This window comes from Eleutherodactylus coqui, chromosome 2 (genome assembly GCF_035609145.1).
Source record: "Eleutherodactylus coqui strain aEleCoq1 chromosome 2, aEleCoq1.hap1, whole genome shotgun sequence".
Lineage (NCBI taxonomy): Eukaryota > Metazoa > Chordata > Amphibia > Anura > Eleutherodactylidae > Eleutherodactylus > Eleutherodactylus coqui.
The window spans coordinates 40285540-40307776 of NC_089838.1; positions in this window are offsets into that span (position 1 = coordinate 40285540).

Here is a 22237-nt window from a genome sequence, read left to right on the forward strand (position 1 = left end):
GTTAGCAGTGGCATTTTTTTTTTCTCAAAATCGGCTCTGCAGAGCGTTGCACCTGGCATTAGGGACAGAAGTGCTGCATAGGCAGGGAGAGTGTTAGGAGTGAGTGTAGCCTTCAAGAACCTCAACGGTCCTTTCTAGGGCCATATTTATCCGTGTGCAGTACTGTGCTGGCTGCTGTTAGCTGTGCTGCATTTTTTTTGGGCTTCTCAAAATTGCCTCTGCAGAGCATTCCACCCTCCATTGATACTGCAGGGAAAGAATTGTATAGGCAGGGCCACAACACAGTTATTATTCATTGAATATACGCAGTGCTGCCTTTTGGTGGAAAAACAAGTGAAAACAAATCTATTTGTCCAGCCTCTGTCCGTCCTTACGGGCGGTGGACACGTGTGAGCTGCGTGAACAACATTGCTAAATCAGACACACCCAGCTACGCTGTACTGCTGGCTTCGCCATTTGCTTTCCTTAATTGGGAAAAAAAATACCTGCTCTGCCACAGTTAATAACTCTGCTACCCTCACGTTCTGTGACACATAAGCAGGGACACAGCACAGTTATTAAACTTCTCATGTTCATTGAATATACGCAGTGCTGCCTTTTGGTGGAAAAAAACTGAAAACAAATCTATTTGTCCAGCCTCTGTCCGTCCTAACGCCTGTGGACACGTGTGAGCTGCGTGAACAACATTGCTAAATCAGACGCACCCAGCTACGCTGTACTGCTGGCTTCGCCATTTGCTTTCCTTAATTGGGAAAAAAAATACCTGCTCTGCCAGAGTTATAATAACTCTGCTACCCTCACGTTCTGTGACACATAAGCAGGGACACAGCACAGTTATTAAACTTAGATTATTCATTCACTAGAGGCAGTGGGGCCTTTCGTTTTCCAAAAAGGGCAAAAATTATATTTGGCCTGCAGTCTTGCGCCAATTTATTTCCTGCCTGTGAAATCAAATCACTGGTAATACAGCATGCTGAGGGGTAGGGGTAGTCCTAGAGGACGTGGACGCGGCCGAGGACGCGGAGGGACAAGTCAGGGTGTGGGCACAGGCCGAGCTCCTGATCCCGGTGTGTCGCAGCCGACTGCTGCGCGATTAGGAGAGAGGCACGTTTCTGGCGTCCCCACATTCATCGCCCAATTAATGGGTCCACGCGGGAGACGGTTATTAGAAAATGAGCAGTGTGAGCAGGTCCTGTCCTGGATGGCAGAAAGTGCTTCGAGCAACCTATCGTCAACACGCAGTTCTGCGCCGTCCACTGCTGCAAATCCGAATCCTCTGTCTGCTGCTCCTCCTTCCTCCCAGCCTCCTCACTCCACTACAATGACACCTGCTCAGGAGCGGGAAGACTCCCAGGAACTGTTCTCGGGCCCCTGCTCAGATTGGGCAGCAGCGGTTCCTCTCCCACCAGAGGAGTTTATAGTCACTGATGCCCAACCATTCGAAAGTTCCCGGGGTCCGGGGGATGAGGCTGGGGACTTCCGCCAACTGTCTCAACAACTTTCTGTGGGTGAGGAGGACGATGACGATCAGACACAGTTGTCTTGCAGTGAGGTAGTAGTAAGGGCAGTAAGTCCGAGGGAGCAGCGCACAGAGGATTCGGAGGAAGAGCAGCAGGACGATGAGGTGACTGACCCCACCTGGTGTGCAACGCTTACTCAGGAGGACAGGTCTTCAGAGGGGGAGTCAAGGGCATCATCAGGGCAGGTTGCAAGAGGCAGTGCGGTGGCCAGGGCCAGGGGTAGAGGCAGGGCCAGACCGAATAATCCACCAAGTGTTTCCCAAAGCGCCCCCTCGCGCCATGCCACCCTGCAGAGGCCGAGGTGCTCTAAGGTCTGGCAGTTTTTCACAGAGACGCCTGACGACCGACGAACAGTGGTGTGCAACCTTTGTTGGGAGCCAACACCAACAGCCTCACCACCACCACCATGCGCAGGCATATGATGGCCAAGCACCCCACAAGGTGGGATGAAGGCCGTTCAGCGCCTCCGGTTTGCACCCCTGCCTCTCCCCCTGTGCCCCAACCTGCCACTGAGATGCAACCCCCCTCTCAGGACACAGGCACTACCGCCTCATGGCCTGCACCCACACCCTCATCTCCGCTGTCCTCGGCCCCATCCAGCAGTGTAGTTCAGCGCACCGTCCAGCCGTCGCTTGCGCAAGTGTTCGAGCGCAAGCGCAAGTACGCCGCCACGCACCCGCACACTCAAACGTTAACCGTCCGCATCGCAAAATTCATCAGCCTTGAGATGCTGCCGTATAGGGTTGTGGAAACGGAGTCCTTCAAAAGTATCATGGAGGCGGCGGCCCCACGCTACTCAGTTCCCAGTCACCACTACTTTTCCCGATGTGCCGTCCCAGCCCTGCACGACCACGTCTCCCGCAACATTGTACGCGCCCTCACCAACGCGGTTACTGCCACAGTCCACTTAACTACGGACACGTGGACAAGCACAGGCGGGCAGGGCCACTACATCTCCCTGACGGCACATTGGGTGAATTTAGTGGAGGCTGGGACAGAGTCAGAGCCTGGGACCGCTCACGTCCTACCCACCCCCAGAATTGCGGGCCCCAGCTCGGTGCTGGTATCTGCGGAGGTGTATGCTTCCTCCACTAAAGCACCCTCCTCCTCCTCCTCCTCCTCTGTCTCGCAATCAAGATGTGTTAGCAGCAGCATGTCGCCAGCAGTCGGTGTCGCGCTGTGTGGCAGCACAGCGGTGGGCAAGCGTCAGCAGGCCGTGCTGAAACTACTCAGCTTAGGCGATAAGAGGCACACGGCCCACGAACTGCTGCAGGGTCTGACACAGAAGACCGACCGCTGGCTTGCGCCGCTGAGCCTCCAACCGGGCATGGTCGTGTGTGACAACGGCCGTAACCTGGTGGCGGCTCTGCAGCTCGGCAGCCTCACGCACGTGCCATGCCTGGCCCACGTCTTTAATTTGGTGGTTCAGCGCTTTCTGAAAAGCTACCCACGCTTGTCAGACCTGCTCGTAAAGGCGCGCCGGCTCTGCGCACATTTCCGCAAGTCCCACACGGACGCTGCCACCCTGCGCACCCTGCAACATCACTTTAAGCTGCCAGTGCACCGACTGCTGTGCGACGTGCCCACACGGTGGAACTCTACGCTCCACATGTTGGCCAGGCTCTATGAACAACGGAGAGCTATAGTCGAATACCAACTCCAACATGGGCGGCGCAGTGGGAGTCAGCCTCCTCAATTCCTTTCAGAAGAGTGGGCCTGGTTGGCAGACATCTGCCATGTCCTTGGTAATTTTGAGGAGTCTACCCAGGTGGTGAGCGGCGATGCTACAATCATTAGCGTCACCATTCCTCTGCTATGCATCTTGAGAAATTCCCTGCAAACCATAAAGGCAGCTGCTTTGCGCTCGGAAACGGGGGCGGGGGAAGACAGTATGCCGCTGGATAGTCAGGGCACCCTCCTGTCTATTTCTCAGCGCGTACAGGAGGAGGAGGAGGAGCATGAGGAGGATGAGGAGGAGGGGGAAGAGACAGCTTGGGCCGCTGCTGACGGTACACCGGCTGATTGCCTGTCATCCTTTCAGCGTGTATGGCCTGAGGAGGAGGAGGAGGAGGAGGAGGAGGATCCTGAAAGTGATCTTCCTAGTGAGGACAGCCATGTGTTGCGTACAGGTACCCTGGCACACATGGCTGACTTCATGTTAGGATGCCTTTCTCGTGACCCTCGCGTTGCACGCATTCTGGCCACGACGGATTACTGGGTGTACACACTGCTCGATCCACGGTATAAGGAGAACCTGCCCACTCTGATTCCCGAAGAGGAAAGGGGTTCGAGAGTGTTGCTATACCACAGGACCCTTGCGGACAAGCTGATGGTAAAATTCCCAGCCGACAGCGCTAGTGGCAGAAGGCGCAGTACCGAGGGCAAGGTAGCAGGGGATGTGCGTAGATCGAGCAGCATGTACATCCCAGGCAGTGCAACAGTCTTTAAGGGCCTGGCCAGCTTTATGGCTCCCCACCAAGACTGTGTCACCGCTCCCCAGTCAAGGCTGAGTCGGCGGGAGCACTGTAAAAGGATGGTGAGGGAGTACGTAGCGGATCGCACGACCATCCTTGGTGACGCCTCTGCCCCCTACAACTACTGGGTGTCGAAGCTGGACACGTGGCCTGAACTAGCGCTGTATGCCCTTGAGGTGCTTGCTTGTCCTGCGGCTAGCGTCTTGTCGGAAAGGGTGTTTAGTGCGGCTGGGGGAATCATCACAGATAAGCGTAGCCGCTTGTCAACCGACAGTGCCGACAGGCTAACACTCATCAAGATGAACAAAGGCTGGATTTCCCCAGACTTCTGTTCTCCACCAGCGGACAGCAGCGATACGTAAGCAATACGTAGGCTGCACCCGCGGATGGAAGCTACGTTCTCTCTCACCATCCAAAACGGGGACATTTCTGCTTCATCAATCTGTGTCTAATATTCCTCCTCCTCCTGCTCCTGCTCCTCCTCCTGAAACCTCACGTAATCACGCTGAACGGGCAATTTTTCTTAGGGCCACAAGGCTCACTCAAATAATTTTTCAGAACAATTTTTATAAGTTTCAATGCGCTTAAAAGCGTTGGAACTTTATCTTGAACCAATTTTTCGTTACACTGGGCTGCCTCCAGGCCTAGTTACCACTTAAGCCACATTAACCATTGCTTACATGGAACGAAGACTGCGCTCCCGCTATACTGCTGCTTCAGAATTGTTACTGGGGCCTGTCTTGAGTGCTACTATTGCTTACATGGAACGAAGACTGCGCTCCCGCTATACTGCTGCTTCAGAATTGTTAATGGGGCCTGTCCTGAGTGCTACTATTGCTTACATGGAACGAAGACTGCGCTCCCGCTATACTGCTGCTTCAGAATTGTTACTGGGGCCTGTCTTGAGTGCTACTATTGCTTACATGGAACGAAGACTGCGCTCCCGCTATACTGCTGCTTCAGAATTGTTAATGGGGCCTGTCCTGAGTGCTACTATTGCTTACATGGAACGAAGACTGCGCTCCCGCTATACTGCTGCTTCAGAATTGTTACTGGGGCCTGTCTTGAGTGCTACTATTGCTTACATGGAACGAAGACTGCGCTCCCGCTATACTGCTGCTTCAGAATTGTTAATGGGGCCTGTCCTGAGTGCTACTATTGCTTACATGGAACGAAGACTGCGCTCCCGCTATACTGCTGCTTCAGAATTGTTACTGGGGCCTGTCTTGAGTGCTACTATTGCTGACATGGAACGGACACGTGGAGAGGACACGTAGTGCCTCAAAAACATCCCCCTCCTCCTCCAACAGGGAAAACATTCTTGGCAAATGCCTTTGCATTGGTTCGTCTGGTGGCAGTCCAAGAATTTCACCTTTACCGACACTACAAGAGAGCCCCCCCACCATCCCCCCGCCACGGCCTACTTAATCCTGGCCACATTCCGAAAACCAACAAAATAAAACCGCGCTACTAGGTCCGCAGTCACCACCACATTACCACCAACGCGGTTACTGTTAAGGTGCATATAACCACGGACACGTGGAGAGGACACGTAGTGCCTCAAAAACATCCCCCTCCTCCTCCAACAGGGAAAACATTCTTGGCAAATGCCTTTGCATTGGTTCGTCTGGTGGCAGTCCAAGAATTTCACCTTTACCGACACTACAAGAGAGCCCCCCCACCATCCCCCCGCCACGGCCTACTTAATCCTGGCCACATTCCGAAAACCATCAAAATAAAACCGCGCTACTAGGTCCGCAGTCACCACCACATTACCACCAACGCGGTTACTGTTAAGGTGCATATAACCACGGACACGTGGAGAGGACACGTAGTGCCTCAAAAACATCCCCCTCCTCCTCCAACAGGGAAAACATTCTTGGCAAATGCCTTTGCATTGGTTCGTCTGGTGGCAGTCCAAGAATTTCACCTTTACCGACACTACAAGAGAGCCCCCCCACCATCCCCCCGCCACGGCCTACTTAATCCTGGCCACATTCCGAAAACCAACAAAATAAAACCGCGCTACTAGGTCCGCAGTCACCACCACATTACCACCAACGCGGTTACTGTTAAGGTGCATATAACCACGGACACGTGGAGAGGACACGTAGTGCCTCAAAAACATCCCCCTCCTCCTCCAACAGGGAAAACATTCTTGGCAAATGCCTTTGCATTGGTTCGTCTGGTGGCAGTCCAAGAATTTCACCTTTACCGACACTACAAGAGAGCCCCCCCACCATCCCCCCGCCACGGCCTACTTAATCCTGGCCACATTCCGAAAACCAACAAAATAAAACCGCGCTACTAGGTCCGCAGTCACCACCACATTACCACCAACGCGGTTACTGTTAAGGTGCATATAACCACGGACACGTGGAGAGGACACGTAGTGCCTCAAAAACATCCCCCTCCTCCTCCAACAGGGAAAACATTCTTGGCAAATGCCTTTGCATTGGTTCGTCTGGTGGCAGTCCAAGAATTTCACCTTTACCGACACTACAAGAGAGGCCCCCCCACCATCCCCCCGCCACGGCATACTTAATCCTGGCCACATTCCGAAAACCAACAAAATAAAACCGCGCTACTAGGTCCGCAGTCACCACCACATTACCACCAACGCGGTTACTGTTAAGGTGCATATTACCAGTCTGACTGGGGCATGCAGACACCTTGACAGAATGAATAGTGTGTGGCACATAGGTTCCCCATTGCTATGCCCACGTGTGCAGCTCCTGATGGCGGTGGCACAGGATTCTATTTCTCATTGCTTCTGTACAGCATTGTGGGCTATCGCTCCGCCACTTTTAAAGAGGGTCGCTGCCTAGCCGTGCCAACCTCTGCAGTGTGTGCCTGCGGTCCCTCGTCATGGCAGACGCAATTCTAAATAGACATGAGCGTGGTGTGGCATGAGGGCAGCTGAAGGCTGCCCAGGGACACTTTGGTGTGCGCTGTGGGGGGGAGGGGGGGCGGTTGGGCAGCATGTAACCCAGGAGAAGTGTCAGTGGAGTGTCATGCAGGCAGTGATTGTGCTTTGTTGGAGGTAGTGTGGTGCTTAGCAAAGGTATGCCATGCTAATGAGGGCTTTTCAGAAGTAAAAGTTGTTGGGAGGGGGGGGGCCCACTCTTGCCGGTATTGTGGCTTAATAGTGGGACCTGTGAACTTGAGATGCAGCCCAACATGTAGCCCCTCGCCTGCCCTATCCGTCACTGTGTCATTCCCATCACTTTCTTGAATTGCCCAGATTTTCACACATGAAAACCTTAGCGAGCATCGGCGAAATACAAAAATGTTCTGGTCGCCCATTGACTTCAATGGGGTTCGTTGTTCGAAACGAACCCTCGAGCATCACGGGAAGTTCGTTACGAATAACGAACACCCGAACATTTTGGTGTTCGCTCATCTCTAGTGATAAGTAAATTTCTTGAAAGCGCTGCGGAATAAATTGGTGCTTTACAAATAGCAAGATTTATTTTTATATATAATCCATATCTATAGTTATGTATGGTGGGAAAAAGGCCTGCTGTACGTTTAAATCCTTCAGCCTTTGTTGAGGGTGATGATGATGATGATGACGATGATAATAATCTATCATTATTCTTAATAGTGCTATTAATGTCAACCCAGGGAAAAAGTTCCGTTCTTCCCCACTCGAAATACGACCAGCCAAAGCGATCCCTCGGAGCGACGCACCTTCAGAGGGAAACTAGTGATTGTAAAGTAATCACCTGCTGAACCATCCTGCAAAAGGAGGGAGGGGAAGAGTGCTGCAGGCACTGCAAGCCTAGGATGAGATGCGTGAGAGAGCCCGGTGCAAGAGGAATGAGGATGAGGGGCGGGCGGTTCACAAGGCGATGCTATGCAAAAGATTTTAAATCCACCGCATTGCATTGTGTGTTCTTGCAGAAGGCTGCCTGAGCTTGCTGAAAATGCTGCTCCATTTTTAAAGGTTGGCCCAAGCCTTCCTGATGTTTCATGCCCCACCAGGCATAAGGCTTTGCGTATAAGCATTCCCAAATGAGAAGAACTGAACTGACCTACCTACCTATTCCTCTCCATGGAAGAATTGAACCTACGTTTTTTTTTTTTTTCAATAGTAGAATTTTTGTAGGCTGCTGTCTCCCTCTTGTGGGCCAAATTAAAAAGGGGCTCCCTTAAAAATAAACATTTTTCAGCTCCTGTGGCTTTTCGGGGGAGATGCAGGAGGACACATCTGCCCACTTCCAGCTGCAGCAGAGACAGCCTTAAGATGGCCGCCAAGCTCTGGCATTTATAGTTCTATATTGCCCGTGCCACAATAGACTGATGACATCACAATGTTGAAACGTTGTCATGTCTATGCATTGAATGAAGAAATATGTCCTTTTAAAGGAAATGTGCATTGGACGTTTTTGCACCCCAAATGCTGCGCCATCTTTAAAGGTTGGCCTGAGCCTTCCTGACGTTTCATGCACTACCAGGCATAAGGCCTTGCCCATAAGCATTCCCCAAATGACAAGAACTGAACCAACCTACCTGCCTACCTACCTACCTATTCCTGTCCATGGAAGAATTGAACCTACCTTTTTTTTAAATGCTACAGCCGCGGACAATTAGATTTTTGTAGGCCGCTGTCTCCCCCTTGTGGGCTTAATTAAATAGGTGCTCTGTTAAAAATAAAAATTATCCAGCTCCTGTGACTTCTCGGGGGAGATACAGGAGGACACATCTGCCCACTTCCAGCTGCAGCAGAGACTGCCTTAAGATGGCCGCCAACTCTGGCGTTTATAGTTCTATACTGCCCGTGTCACAATACACTGATGACATCACAATGTAGTCTCAACTGCCAGACAGCTGGGCTCATTAGCATACAATGTGTATGCATGTCTGTGTATCTGTCTATCTATCTATTTATCTATCTATCGATATATTATATAATATAATCATAAAGACTATTATTAATCAATATAGAGGATAGAAACTACATATAATATATTATAAATATTTATTTATATATTATAATTAATTTATATATATTTATAATCTATCTATAATCTAGATATAATCCATATCTATAATTCACAGCCTTCCATCATTCCGAGGTTGGTATAATGCTAGAGTGTAGGGTGATAAGTAAATTTCTTGAAAGCGCTGCGGAATAAATTGGTGCTTTACAAATAGCAAGATTTATTTTTATATATAATCCATATCTATAGTTATGTATGGTGGGAAAAAGGCCTGCTGTACGTTTAAATCCTTCAGCCTTTGTTGAGGGTGATGATGATGATGACGATGATAATAATCTATCATTATTCTTAATAGTGCTATTAATGTCAACCCAGGGAAAAAGTTCCGTTCTTCCCCACTCGAAATACGACCAGCCAAAGCGATCCCTCGGAGCGACGCACCTTCAGAGGGAAACTAGTGATTGTAAAGTAATCACCTGCTGAACCATCCTGCAAAAGGAGGGAGGGGAAGAGTGCTGCAGGCACTGCAAGCCTAGGATGAGATGCGTGAGAGAGCCCGGTGCAAGAGGAATGAGGATGAGGGGCGGGCGGTTCACAAGGCGATGCTATGCAAAAGATTTTAAATCCACCGCATTGCATTGTGTGTTCTTGCAGAAGGCTGCCTGAGCTTGCTGAAAATGCTGCTCCATTTTTAAAGGCTGGCCCAAGCCTTCCTGATGTTTCATGCCCCACCAGGCATAAGGCTTTGCGTATAAGCATTCCCAAATGGGAAGAACTGAACTGACCTACCTACCTATTCCTCTCCATGGAAGAATTGAACCTACGTTTTTTTTTTTATTCAATAGTAGAATTTTTGTAGGCTGCTGTCTCCCTCTTGTGGGCCAAATTAAAAAGGGGCTCCCTTAAAAATAAACATTTTTCAGCTCCTGTGGCTTTTCGGGGGAGATGCAGGAGGACACATCTGCCCACTTCCAGCTGCAGCAGAGACTGCCTTAAGATGGCCGCCAAGCTCTGGCATTTATAGTTCTATATTGCCCGTGTCACAATAGACTGATGACATCACAATGTTGAAACGTTGTCATGTCTATGCATTGAATGAAGAAATATGTCCTTTTAAAGGAAACGTGCATTGGACGTTTTTGCACCCCAAATGCTGCGCCATCTTTAAAGGTTGGCCTGAGCCTTCCTGACGTTTCATGCACTACCAGGCATAAGGCCTTGCCCATAAGCATTCCCCAAATGACAAGAACTGAACCAACCTACCTGCCTACCTACCTACCTATTCCTGTCCATGGAAGAATTGAACCTACCTTTTTTTTAAATGCTACAGCCGCGGACAATTAGATTTTTGTAGGCCGCTGTCTCCCCCTTGTGGGCTTAATTAAATAGGTGCTCTGTTAAAAATAAAAATTATCCAGCTCCTGTGACTTCTCGGGGGAGATACAGGAGGACACATCTGCCCACTTCCAGCTGCAGCAGAGACTGCCTTAAGATGGCCGCCAACTCTGGCGTTTATAGTTCTATACTGCCCGTGTCACAATACACTGATGACATCACAATGTAGTCTCAACTGCCAGACAGCTGGGCTCATTAGCATACAGTGTGTATGCATGTCTGTGTATCTGTCTATCTATCTATTTATCTATCTATCGATATATTATATAATATAATCATAAAGACTATTATTAATCAATATAGAGGATAGAAACTACATATAATATATTATAAATATTTATTTATATATTATAATTAATTTATATATATTTATAATCTATCTATAATCTAGATATAATCCATATCTATAATTCACAGCCTTCCATCATTCCGAGGTTGGTATAATGCTAGAGTGTAGGGTGATAAGTAAATTTCTTGAAAGCGCTGCGGAATAAATTGGTGCTTTACAAATAGCAAGATTTATTTTTATATATAATCCATATCTATAGTTATGTATGGTGGGAAAAAGGCCTGCTGTACGTTTAAATCCTTCAGCCTTTGTTGAGGGTGATGATGATGATGATAATAATCTATCATTATTCTTAATAGTGCTATTAATGTCAACCCAGGGAAAAAGTTCCGTTCTTCCCCACTCGAAATACGACCAGCCAAAGCGATCCCTCGGAGCGACGCACCTTCAGAGGGAAACTAGTGATTGTAAAGTAATCACCTGCTGAACCATCCTGCAAAAGGAGGGAGGGGAAGAGTGCTGCAGGCACTGCAAGCCTAGGATGAGATGCGTGAGAGAGCCCGGTGCAAGAGGAATGAGGATGAGGGGCGGGCGGTTCACAAGGCGATGCTATGCAAAAGATTTTAAATCCACCGCATTGCATTGTGTGTTCTTGCAGAAGGCTGCCTGAGCTTGCTGAAAATGCTGCTCCATTTTTAAAGGTTGGCCCAAGCCTTCCTGATGTTTCATGCCCCACCAGGCATAAGGCTTTGCGTATAAGCATTCCCAAATGAGAAGAACTGAACTGACCTACCTACCTATTCCTCTCCATGGAAGAATTGAACCTACGTTTTTTTTTTTTCAATAGTAGAATTTTTGTAGGCTGCTGTCTCCCTCTTGTGGGCCAAATTAAAAAGGGGCTCCCTTAAAAATAAACATTTTTCAGCTCCTGTGGCTTTTCGGGGGAGATGCAGGAGGACACATCTGCCCACTTCCAGCTGCAGCAGAGACAGCCTTAAGATGGCCGCCAAGCTCTGGCATTTATAGTTCTATATTGCCCGTGCCACAATAGACTGATGACATCACAATGTTGAAACGTTGTCATGTCTATGCATTGAATGAAGAAATATGTCCTTTTAAAGGAAATGTGCATTGGACGTTTTTGCACCCCAAATGCTGCGCCATCTTTAAAGGTTGGCCTGAGCCTTCCTGACGTTTCATGCACTACCAGGCATAAGGCCTTGCCCATAAGCATTCCCCAAATGACAAGAACTGAACCAACCTACCTGCCTACCTACCTACCTATTCCTGTCCATGGAAGAATTGAACCTACCTTTTTTTTAAATGCTACAGCCGCGGACAATTAGATTTTTGTAGGCCGCTGTCTCCCCCTTGTGGGCTTAATTAAATAGGTGCTCTGTTAAAAATAAAAATTATCCAGCTCCTGTGACTTCTCGGGGGAGATACAGGAGGACACATCTGCCCACTTCCAGCTGCAGCAGAGACTGCCTTAAGATGGCCGCCAACTCTGGCGTTTATAGTTCTATACTGCCCGTGTCACAATACACTGATGACATCACAATGTAGTCTCAACTGCCAGACAGCTGGGCTCATTAGCATACAGTGTGTATGCATGTCTGTGTATCTGTCTATCTATCTATTTATCTATCTATCGATATATTATATAATATAATCATAAAGACTATTATTAATCAATATAGAGGATAGAAACTACATATAATATATTATAAATATTTATTTATATATTATAATTAATTTATATATATTTATAATCTATCTATAATCTAGATATAATCCATATCTATAATTCACAGCCTTCCATCATTCCGAGGTTGGTATAATGCTAGAGTGTAGGGTGATAAGTAAATTTCTTGAAAGCGCTGCGGAATAAATTGGTGCTTTACAAATAGCAAGATTTATTTTTATATATAATCCATATCTATAGTTATGTATGGTGGGAAAAAGGCCTGCTGTACGTTTAAATCCTTCAGCCTTTGTTGAGGGTGATGATGATGATGATGATAATAATCTATCATTATTCTTAATAGTGCTATTAATGTCAACCCAGGGAAAAAGTTCCGTTCTTCCCCACTCGAAATACGACCAGCCAAAGCGATCCCTCGGAGCGACGCACCTTCAGAGGGAAACTAGTGATTGTAAAGTAATCACCTCCTGAACCATCCTGCAAAAGGAGGGAGGGGAAGAGTGCTGCAGGCACTGCAAGCCTAGGATGAGATGCGTGAGAGAGCCCGGTGCAAGAGGAATGAGGATGAGGGGCGGGCGGTTCACAAGGCGATGCTATGCAAAAGATTTTAAATCCACCGCATTGCATTGTGTGTTCTTGCAGAAGGCTGCCTGAACTTGCTGAAAATGCTGCTCCATTTTTAAAGGTTGGCCCAAGCCTTCCTGATGTTTCATGCCCCACCAGGCATAAGGCTTTGCGTATAAGCATTCCCAAATGAGAAGAACTGAACTGACCTACCTACCTATTCCTCTCCATGGAAGAATTGAACCTATTTTTTTTTTTTTATTCAATAGTAGAATTTTTGTAGGCTGCTGTCTCCCTCTTGTGGGCCAAATTAAAAAGGGGCTCCCTTAAAAATAAACATTTTTCAGCTCCTGTGGCTTTTCGGGGGAGATGCAGGAGGACACATCTGCCCACTTCCAGCTGCAGCAGAGACTGCCTTAAGATGGCCGCCAAGCTCTGGCATTTATAGTTCTATATTGCCCGTGTCACAATAGACTGATGACATCACAATGTTGAAACGTTGTCATGTCTATGCATTGAATGAAGAAATATGTCCTTTTAAAGGAAACGTGCATTGGACGTTTTTGCACCCCAAATGCTGCGCCATCTTTAAAGGTTGGCCTGAGCCTTCCTGACGTTTCATGCACTACCAGGCATAAGGCCTTGCCCATAAGCATTCCCCAAATGACAAGAACTGAACCAACCTACCTGCCTACCTACCTACCTATTCCTGTCCATGGAAGAATTGAACCTACCTTTTTTTTAAATGCTACAGCCGCGGACAATTAGATTTTTGTAGGCCGCTGTCTCCCCCTTGTGGGCTTAATTAAATAGGTGCTCTGTTAAAAATAAAAATTATCCAGCTCCTGTGACTTCTCGGGGGAGATACAGGAGGACACATCTGCCCACTTCCAGCTGCAGCAGAGACTGCCTTAAGATGGCCGCCAACTCTGGCGTTTATAGTTCTATACTGCCCGTGTCACAATACACTGATGACATCACAATGTAGTCTCAACTGCCAGACAGCTGGGCTCATTAGCATACAGTGTGTATGCATGTCTGTGTATCTGTCTATCTATCTATTTATCTATCTATCGATATATTATATAATATAATCATAAAGACTATTATTAATCAATATAGAGGATAGAAACTACATATAATATATTATAAATATTTATTTATATATTATAATTAATTTATATATATTTATAATCTATCTATAATCTAGATATAATCCATATCTATAATTCACAGCCTTCCATCATTCCGAGGTTGGTATAATGCTAGAGTGTAGGGTGATAAGTAAATTTCTTGAAAGCGCTGCGGAATAAATTGGTGCTTTACAAATAGCAAGATTTATTTTTATATATAATCCATATCTATAGTTATGTATGGTGGGAAAAAGGCCTGCTGTACGTTTAAATCCTTCAGCCTTTGTTGAGGGTGATGATGATGATGATGATGATGATAATAATCTATCATTATTCTTAATAGTGCTATTAATGTCAACCCAGGGAAAAAGTTCCGTTCTTCCCCACTCGAAATACGACCAGCCAAAGCGATCCCTCGGAGCGACGCACCTTCAGAGGGAAACTAGTGATTGTAAAGTAATCACCTGCTGAACCATCCTGCAAAAGGAGGGAGGGGAAGAGTGCTGCAGGCACTGCAAGCCTAGGATGAGATGCGTGAGAGAGCCCGGTGCAAGAGGAATGAGGATGAGGGGCGGGCGGTTCACAAGGCGATGCTATGCAAAAGATTTTAAATCCACCGCATTGCATTGTGTGTTCTTGCAGAAGGCTGCCTGAGCTTGCTGAAAATGCTGCTCCATTTTTAAAGGTTGGCCCAAGCCTTCCTGATGTTTCATGCCCCACCAGGCATAAGGCTTTGCGTATAAGCATTCCCAAATGAGAAGAACTGAACTGACCTACCTACCTATTCCTCTCCATGGAAGAATTGAACCTACGTTTTTTTTTTTTTTCAATAGTAGAATTTTTGTAGGCTGCTGTCTCCCTCTTGTGGGCCAAATTAAAAAGGGGCTCCCTTAAAAATAAACATTTTTCAGCTCCTGTGGCTTTTCGGGGGAGATGCAGGAGGACACATCTGCCCACTTCCAGCTGCAGCAGAGACAGCCTTAAGATGGCCGCCAAGCTCTGGCATTTATAGTTCTATATTGCCCGTGCCACAATAGACTGATGACATCACAATGTTGAAACGTTGTCATGTCTATGCATTGAATGAAGAAATATGTCCTTTTAAAGGAAATGTGCATTGGACGTTTTTGCACCCCAAATGCTGCGCCATCTTTAAAGGTTGGCCTGAGCCTTCCTGACGTTTCATGCACTACCAGGCATAAGGCCTTGCCCATAAGCATTCCCCAAATGACAAGAACTGAACCAACCTACCTGCCTACCTACCTACCTATTCCTGTCCATGGAAGAATTGAACCTACCTTTTTTTTAAATGCTACAGCCGCGGACAATTAGATTTTTGTAGGCCGCTGTCTCCCCCTTGTGGGCTTAATTAAATAGGTGCTCTGTTAAAAATAAAAATTATCCAGCTCCTGTGACTTCTCGGGGGAGATACAGGAGGACACATCTGCCCACTTCCAGCTGCAGCAGAGACTGCCTTAAGATGGCCGCCAACTCTGGCGTTTATAGTTCTATACTGCCCGTGTCACAATACACTGATGACATCACAATGTAGTCTCAACTGCCAGACAGCTGGGCTCATTAGCATACAGTGTGTATGCATGTCTGTGTATCTGTCTATCTATCTATTTATCTATCTATCGATATATTATATAATATAATCATAAAGACTATTATTAATCAATATAGAGGATAGAAACTACATATAATATATTATAAATATTTATTTATATATTATAATTAATTTATATATATTTATAATCTATCTATAATCTAGATATAATCCATATCTATAATTCACAGCCTTCCATCATTCCGAGGTTGGTATAATGCTAGAGTGTAGGGTGATAAGTAAATTTCTTGAAAGCGCTGCGGAATAAATTGGTGCTTTACAAATAGCAAGATTTATTTTTATATATAATCCATATCTATAGTTATGTATGGTGGGAAAAAGGCCTGCTGTACGTTTAAATCCTTCAGCCTTTGTTGAGGGTGATGATGATGATGATGATGATGATAATAATCTATCATTATTCTTAATAGTGCTATTAATGTCAACCCAGGGAAAAAGTTCCGTTCTTCCCCACTCGAAATACGACCAGCCAAAGCGATCCCTCGGAGCGACGCACCTTCAGAGGGAAACTAGTGATTGTAAAGTAATCACCTCCTGAACCATCCTGCAAAAGGAGGGAGGGGAAGAGTGCTGCAGGCACTGCAAGCCTAGGATGAGATGCGTGAGAGAGCCCGGTGCAAGAGGAATGAGGATGAGGGGCGGGCGGTTCACAAGGCGATGCTATGCAAAAGATTTTAAATCCACCGCATTGCATTGTGTGTTCTTGCAGAAGGCTGCCTGAACTTGCTGAAAATGCTGCTCCATTTTTAAAGGTTGGCCCAAGCCTTCCTGATGTTTCATGCCCCACCAGGCATAAGGCTTTGCGTATAAGCATTCCCAAATGAGAAGAACTGAACTGACCTACCTACCTATTCCTCTCCATGGAAGAATTGAACCTATTTTTTTTTTTTTATTCAATAGTAGAATTTTTGTAGGCTGCTGTCTCCCTCTTGTGGGCCAAATTAAAAAGGGGCTCCCTTAAAAATAAACATTTTTCAGCTCCTGTGGCTTTTCGGGGGAGATGCAGGAGGACACATCTGCCCACTTCCAGCTGCAGCAGAGACAGCCTTAAGATGGCCGCCAAGCTCTGGCATTTATAGTTCTATATTGCCCGTGTCACAATAGACTGATGACATCACAATGTTGAAACGTTGTCATGTCTATGCATTGAATGAAGAAATATGTCCTTTTAAAGGAAACGTACATTGGACGTTTTTGCACCCCAAATGCTGCGCCATCTTTAAAGGTTGGCCTGAGCCTTCCTGACGTTTCATGCACTACCAGGCATAAGGCCTTGCCCATAAGCATTCCCCAAATGACAAGAACTGAACCAACCTACCTGCCTACCTACCTACCTATTCCTGTCCATGGAAGAATTGAACCTACCTTTTTTTTAAATGCTACAGCCGCGGACAATTAGATTTTTGTAGGCCGCTGTCTCCCCCTTGTGGGCTTAATTAAATAGGTGCTCTGTTAAAAATAAAAATTATCCAGCTCCTGTGACTTCTCGGGGGAGATACAGGAGGACACATCTGCCCACTTCCAGCTGCAGCAGAGACTGCCTTAAGATGGCCGCCAACTCTGGCGTTTATAGTTCTATACTGCCCGTGTCACAATACACTGATGACATCACAATGTAGTCTCAACTGCCAGACAGCTGGGCTCATTAGCATACAGTGTGTATGCATGTCTGTGTATCTGTCTATCTATCTATTTATCTATCTATCGATATATTATATAATATAATCATAAAGACTATTATTAATCAATATAGAGGATAGAAACTACATATAATATATTATAAATATTTATTTATATATTATAATTAATTTATATATATTTATAATCTATCTATAATCTAGATATAATCCATATCTATAATTCACAGCCTTCCATCATTCCGAGGTTGGTATAATGCTAGAGTGTAGGGTGATAAGTAAATTTCTTGAAAGCGCTGCGGAATAAATTGGTGCTTTACAAATAGCAAGATTTATTTTTATATATAATCCATATCTATAGTTATGTATGGTGGGAAAAAGGCCTGCTGTACGTTTAAATCCTTCAGCCTTTGTTGAGGGTGATGATGATGATGATGATGATAATAATCTATCATTATTCTTAATAGTGCTATTAATGTCAACCCAGGGAAAAAGTTCCGTTCTTCCCCACTCGAAATACGACCAGCCAAAGCGATCCCTCGGAGCGACGCACCTTCAGAGGGAAACTAGTGATTGTAAAGTAATCACCTGCTGAACCATCCTGCAAAAGGAGGGAGGGGAAGAGTGCTGCAGGCACTGCAAGCCTAGGATGAGATGCGTGAGAGAGCCCGGTGCAAGAGGAATGAGGATGAGGGGCGGCCGGTTCACAAGGCGATGCTATGCAAAAGATTTTAAATCCACCGCATTGCATTGTGTGTTCTTGCAGAAGGCTGCCTGAGCTTGCTGAAAATGCTGCTCCATTTTTAAAGGTTGGCCCAAGCCTTCCTGATGTTTCATGCCCCACCAGGCATAAGGCTTTGCGTATAAGCATTCCCAAATGAGAAGAACTGAACTGACCTACCTACCTATTCCTCTCCATGGAAGAATTGAACCTACGTTTTTTTTTTTATTCAATAGTAGAATTTTTGTAGGCTGCTGTCTCCCTCTTGTGGGCCAAATTAAAAAGGGGCTCCCTTAAAAATAAACATTTTTCAGCTCCTGTGGCTTTTCGGGGGAGATGCAGGAGGACACATCTGCCCACTTCCAGCTGCAGCAGAGACTGCCTTAAGATGGCCGCCAAGCTCTGGCATTTATAGTTCTATATTGCCCGTGTCACAATAGACTGATGACATCACAATGTTGAAACGTTGTCATGTCTATGCATTGAATGAAGAAATATGTCCTTTTAAAGGAAACGTGCATTGGACGTTTTTGCACCCCAAATGCTGCGCCATCTTTAAAGGTTGGCCTGAGCCTTCCTGACGTTTCATGCACTACCAGGCATAAGGCCTTGCCCATAAGCATTCCCCAAATGACAAGAACTGAACCAACCTACCTGCCTACCTACCTACCTATTCCTGTCCATGGAAGAATTGAACCTACCTTTTTTTTAAATGCTACAGCCGCGGACAATTAGATTTTTGTAGGCCGCTGTCTCCCCCTTGTGGGCTTAATTAAATAGGTGCTCTGTTAAAAATAAAAATTATCCAGCTCCTGTGACTTCTCGGGGGAGATACAGGAGGACACATCTGCCCACTTCCAGCTGCAGCAGAGACTGCCTTAAGATGGCCGCCAACTCTGGCGTTTATAGTTCTATACTGCCCGTGTCACAATACACTGATGACATCACAATGTAGTCTCAACTGCCGGACAGCTGGGCTCATTAGCATACAGTGTGTATGCATGTCTGTGTATCTGTCTATCTATCTATTTATCTATCTATCGATATATTATATAATATAATCATAAAGACTATTATTAATCAATATAGAGGATAGAAACTACATATAATATATTATAAATATTTATTTATATATTATAATTAATTTATATATATTTATAATCTATCTATAATCTAGATATAATCCATATCTATAATTCACAGCCTTCCATCATTCCGAGGTTGGTATAATGCTAGAGTGTAGGGTGATAAGTAAATTTCTTGAAAGCGCTGCGGAATAAATTGGTGCTTTACAAATAGCAAGATTTATTTTTATATATAATCCATATCTATAGTTATGTATGGTGGGAAAAAGGCCTGCTGTACGTTTAAATCCTTCAGCCTTTGTTGAGGGTGATGATGATGATGACGATGATAATAATCTATCATTATTCTTAATAGTGCTATTAATGTCAACCCAGGGAAAAAGTTCCGTTCTTCCCCACTCGAAATACGACCAGCCAAAGCGATCCCTCGGAGCGACGCACCTTCAGAGGGAAACTAGTGATTGTAAAGTAATCACCTGCTGAACCATCCTGCAAAAGGAGGGAGGGGAAGAGTGCTGCAGGCACTGCAAGCCTAGGATGAGATGCGTGAGAGAGCCCGGTGCAAGAGGAATGAGGATGAGGGGCGGGCGGTTCACAAGGCGATGCTATGCAAAAGATTTTAAATCCACCGCATTGCATTGTGTGTTCTTGCAGAAGGCTGCCTGAGCTTGCTGAAAATGCTGCTCCATTTTTAAAGGTTGGCCCAAGCCTTCCTGATGTTTCATGCCCCACCAGGCATAAGGCTTTGCGTATAAGCATTCCCAAATAAGAAGAACTGAACTGACCTACCTACCTATTCCTCTCCATGGAAGAATTGAACCTACGTTTTTTTTTTTATTCAATAGTAGAATTTTTGTAGGCTGCTGTCTCCCTCTTGTGGGCCAAATTAAAAAGGGGCTCCCTTAAAAATAAACATTTTTCAGCTCCTGTGGCTTTTCGGGGGAGATGCAGGAGGACACATCTGCCCACCTCCAGCTGCAGCAGAGACTGCCTTAAGATGGCCGCCAAGCTCTGGCATTTATAGTTCTATATTGCCCGTGTCACAATAGACTGATGACATCACAATGTTGAAACGTTGTCATGTCTATGCATTGAATGAAGAAATATGTCCTTTTAAAGGAAACGTGCATTGGACGTTTTTGCACCCCAAATGCTGCGCCATCTTTAAAGGTTGGCCTGAGCCTTCCTGACGTTTCATGCACTACCAGGCATAAGGCCTTGCCCATAAGCATTCCCCAAATGACAAGAACTGAACCAACCTACCTGCCTACCTACCTACCTATTCCTGTCCATGGAAGAATTGAACCTATCTTTTTTTTAAATGCTACAGCCGCGGACAATTAGATTTTTGTAGGCCGCTGTCTCCCCCTTGTGGGCTTAATTAAATAGGTGCTCTGTTAAAAATAAAAATTATCCAGCTCCTGTGACTTCTCGGGGGAGATACAGGAGGACACATCTGCCCACTTCCAGCTGCAGCAAAGACTGCCTTAAGATGGCCGCAAACTCTGGCGTTTATAGTTCTATACTGCCCGTGTCACAATACACTGATGACATTACAATGTAGTCTCAACTGCCAGACAGCTGGGCTCATTAGCATACAGTGTGTATGCATGTCTGTGTATCTGTCTATCTATCTATTTATCTATCTATCGATATATTATATAATATAATCATAAAGACTATTATTAATCAATATAGAGGATAGAAACTACATATAATATATTATAAATATTTATTTATATATTATAATTAATTTATATATATTTATAATCTATCTATAATCTAGATATAATCCATATCTATAATTCACAGCCTTCCATCATTCCGAGGTTGGTATAATGCTAGAGTGTAGGGTGATAAGTAAATTTCTTGAAAGCGCTGCGGAATAAATTGGTGCTTTACAAATAGCAAGATTTATTTTTATATATAATCCATATCTATAGTTATGTATGGTGGGAAAAAGGCCTGCTGTACGTTTAAATCCTTCAGCCTTTGTTGAGGGTGATGATGATGATGATGACGATGATAATAATCTATCATTATTCTTAATAGTGCTATTAATGTCAACCCAGGGAAAAAGTTCCGTTCTTCCCCACTCGAAATACGACCAGCCAAAGCGATCCCTCGGAGCGACGCACCTTCAGAGGGAAACTAGTGATTGTAAAGTAATCACCTGCTGAACCATCCTGCAAAAGGAGGGAGGGGAAGAGTGCTGCAGGCACTGCAAGCCTAGGATGAGATGCGTGAGAGAGCCCGGTGCAAGAGGAATGAGGATGAGGGGCGGGCGGTTCACAAGGCGATGCTATGCAAAAGATTTTAAATCCACCGCATTGCATTGTGTGTTCTTGCAGAAGGCTGCCTGAGCTTGCTGAAAATGCTGCTCCATTTTTAAAGGTTGGCCCAAGCCTTCCTGATGTTTCATGCCCCACCAGGCATAAGGCTTTGCGTATAAGCATTCCCAAATGAGAAGAACTGAACTGACCTACCTACCTATTCCTCTCCATGGAAGAATTGAACCTACGTTTTTTTTTTAATTCAATAGTAGAATTTTTGTAGGCTGCTGTCTCCCTCTTGTGGGCCAAATTAAAAAGGGGCTCCCTTAAAAATAAACATTTTTCAGCTCCTGTGGCTTTTCGGGGGAGATGCAGGAGGACACATCTGCCCACTTCCAGCTGCAGCAGAGACTGCCTTAAGATGGCCGCCAAGCTCTGGCATTTATAGTTCTATATTGCCCGTGTCACAATAGACTGATGACATCACAATGTTGCAACGTTGTCATGTCTATGCATTGAATGAAGAAATATGTCCTTTTAAAGGAAACGTGCATTGGACGTTTTTGCACCCCAAATGCTGCGCCATCTTTAAAGGTTGGCCTGAGCCTTCCTGACGTTTCATGCACTACCAGGCATAAGGCCTTGCCCATAAGCATTCCCCAAATGACAAGAACTGAACCAACCTACCTGCCTACCTACCTACCTAGTCCTGTCCATGGAAAAATTGAACCTACCTTTTTTTTAAATGCTACAGCCGCGGACAATTAGATTTTTGTAGGCCGCTGTCTCCCCCTTGTGGGCTTAATTAAATAGGTGCTCTGTTAAAAATAAAAATTATCCAGCTCCTGTGACTTCTCGGGGGAGA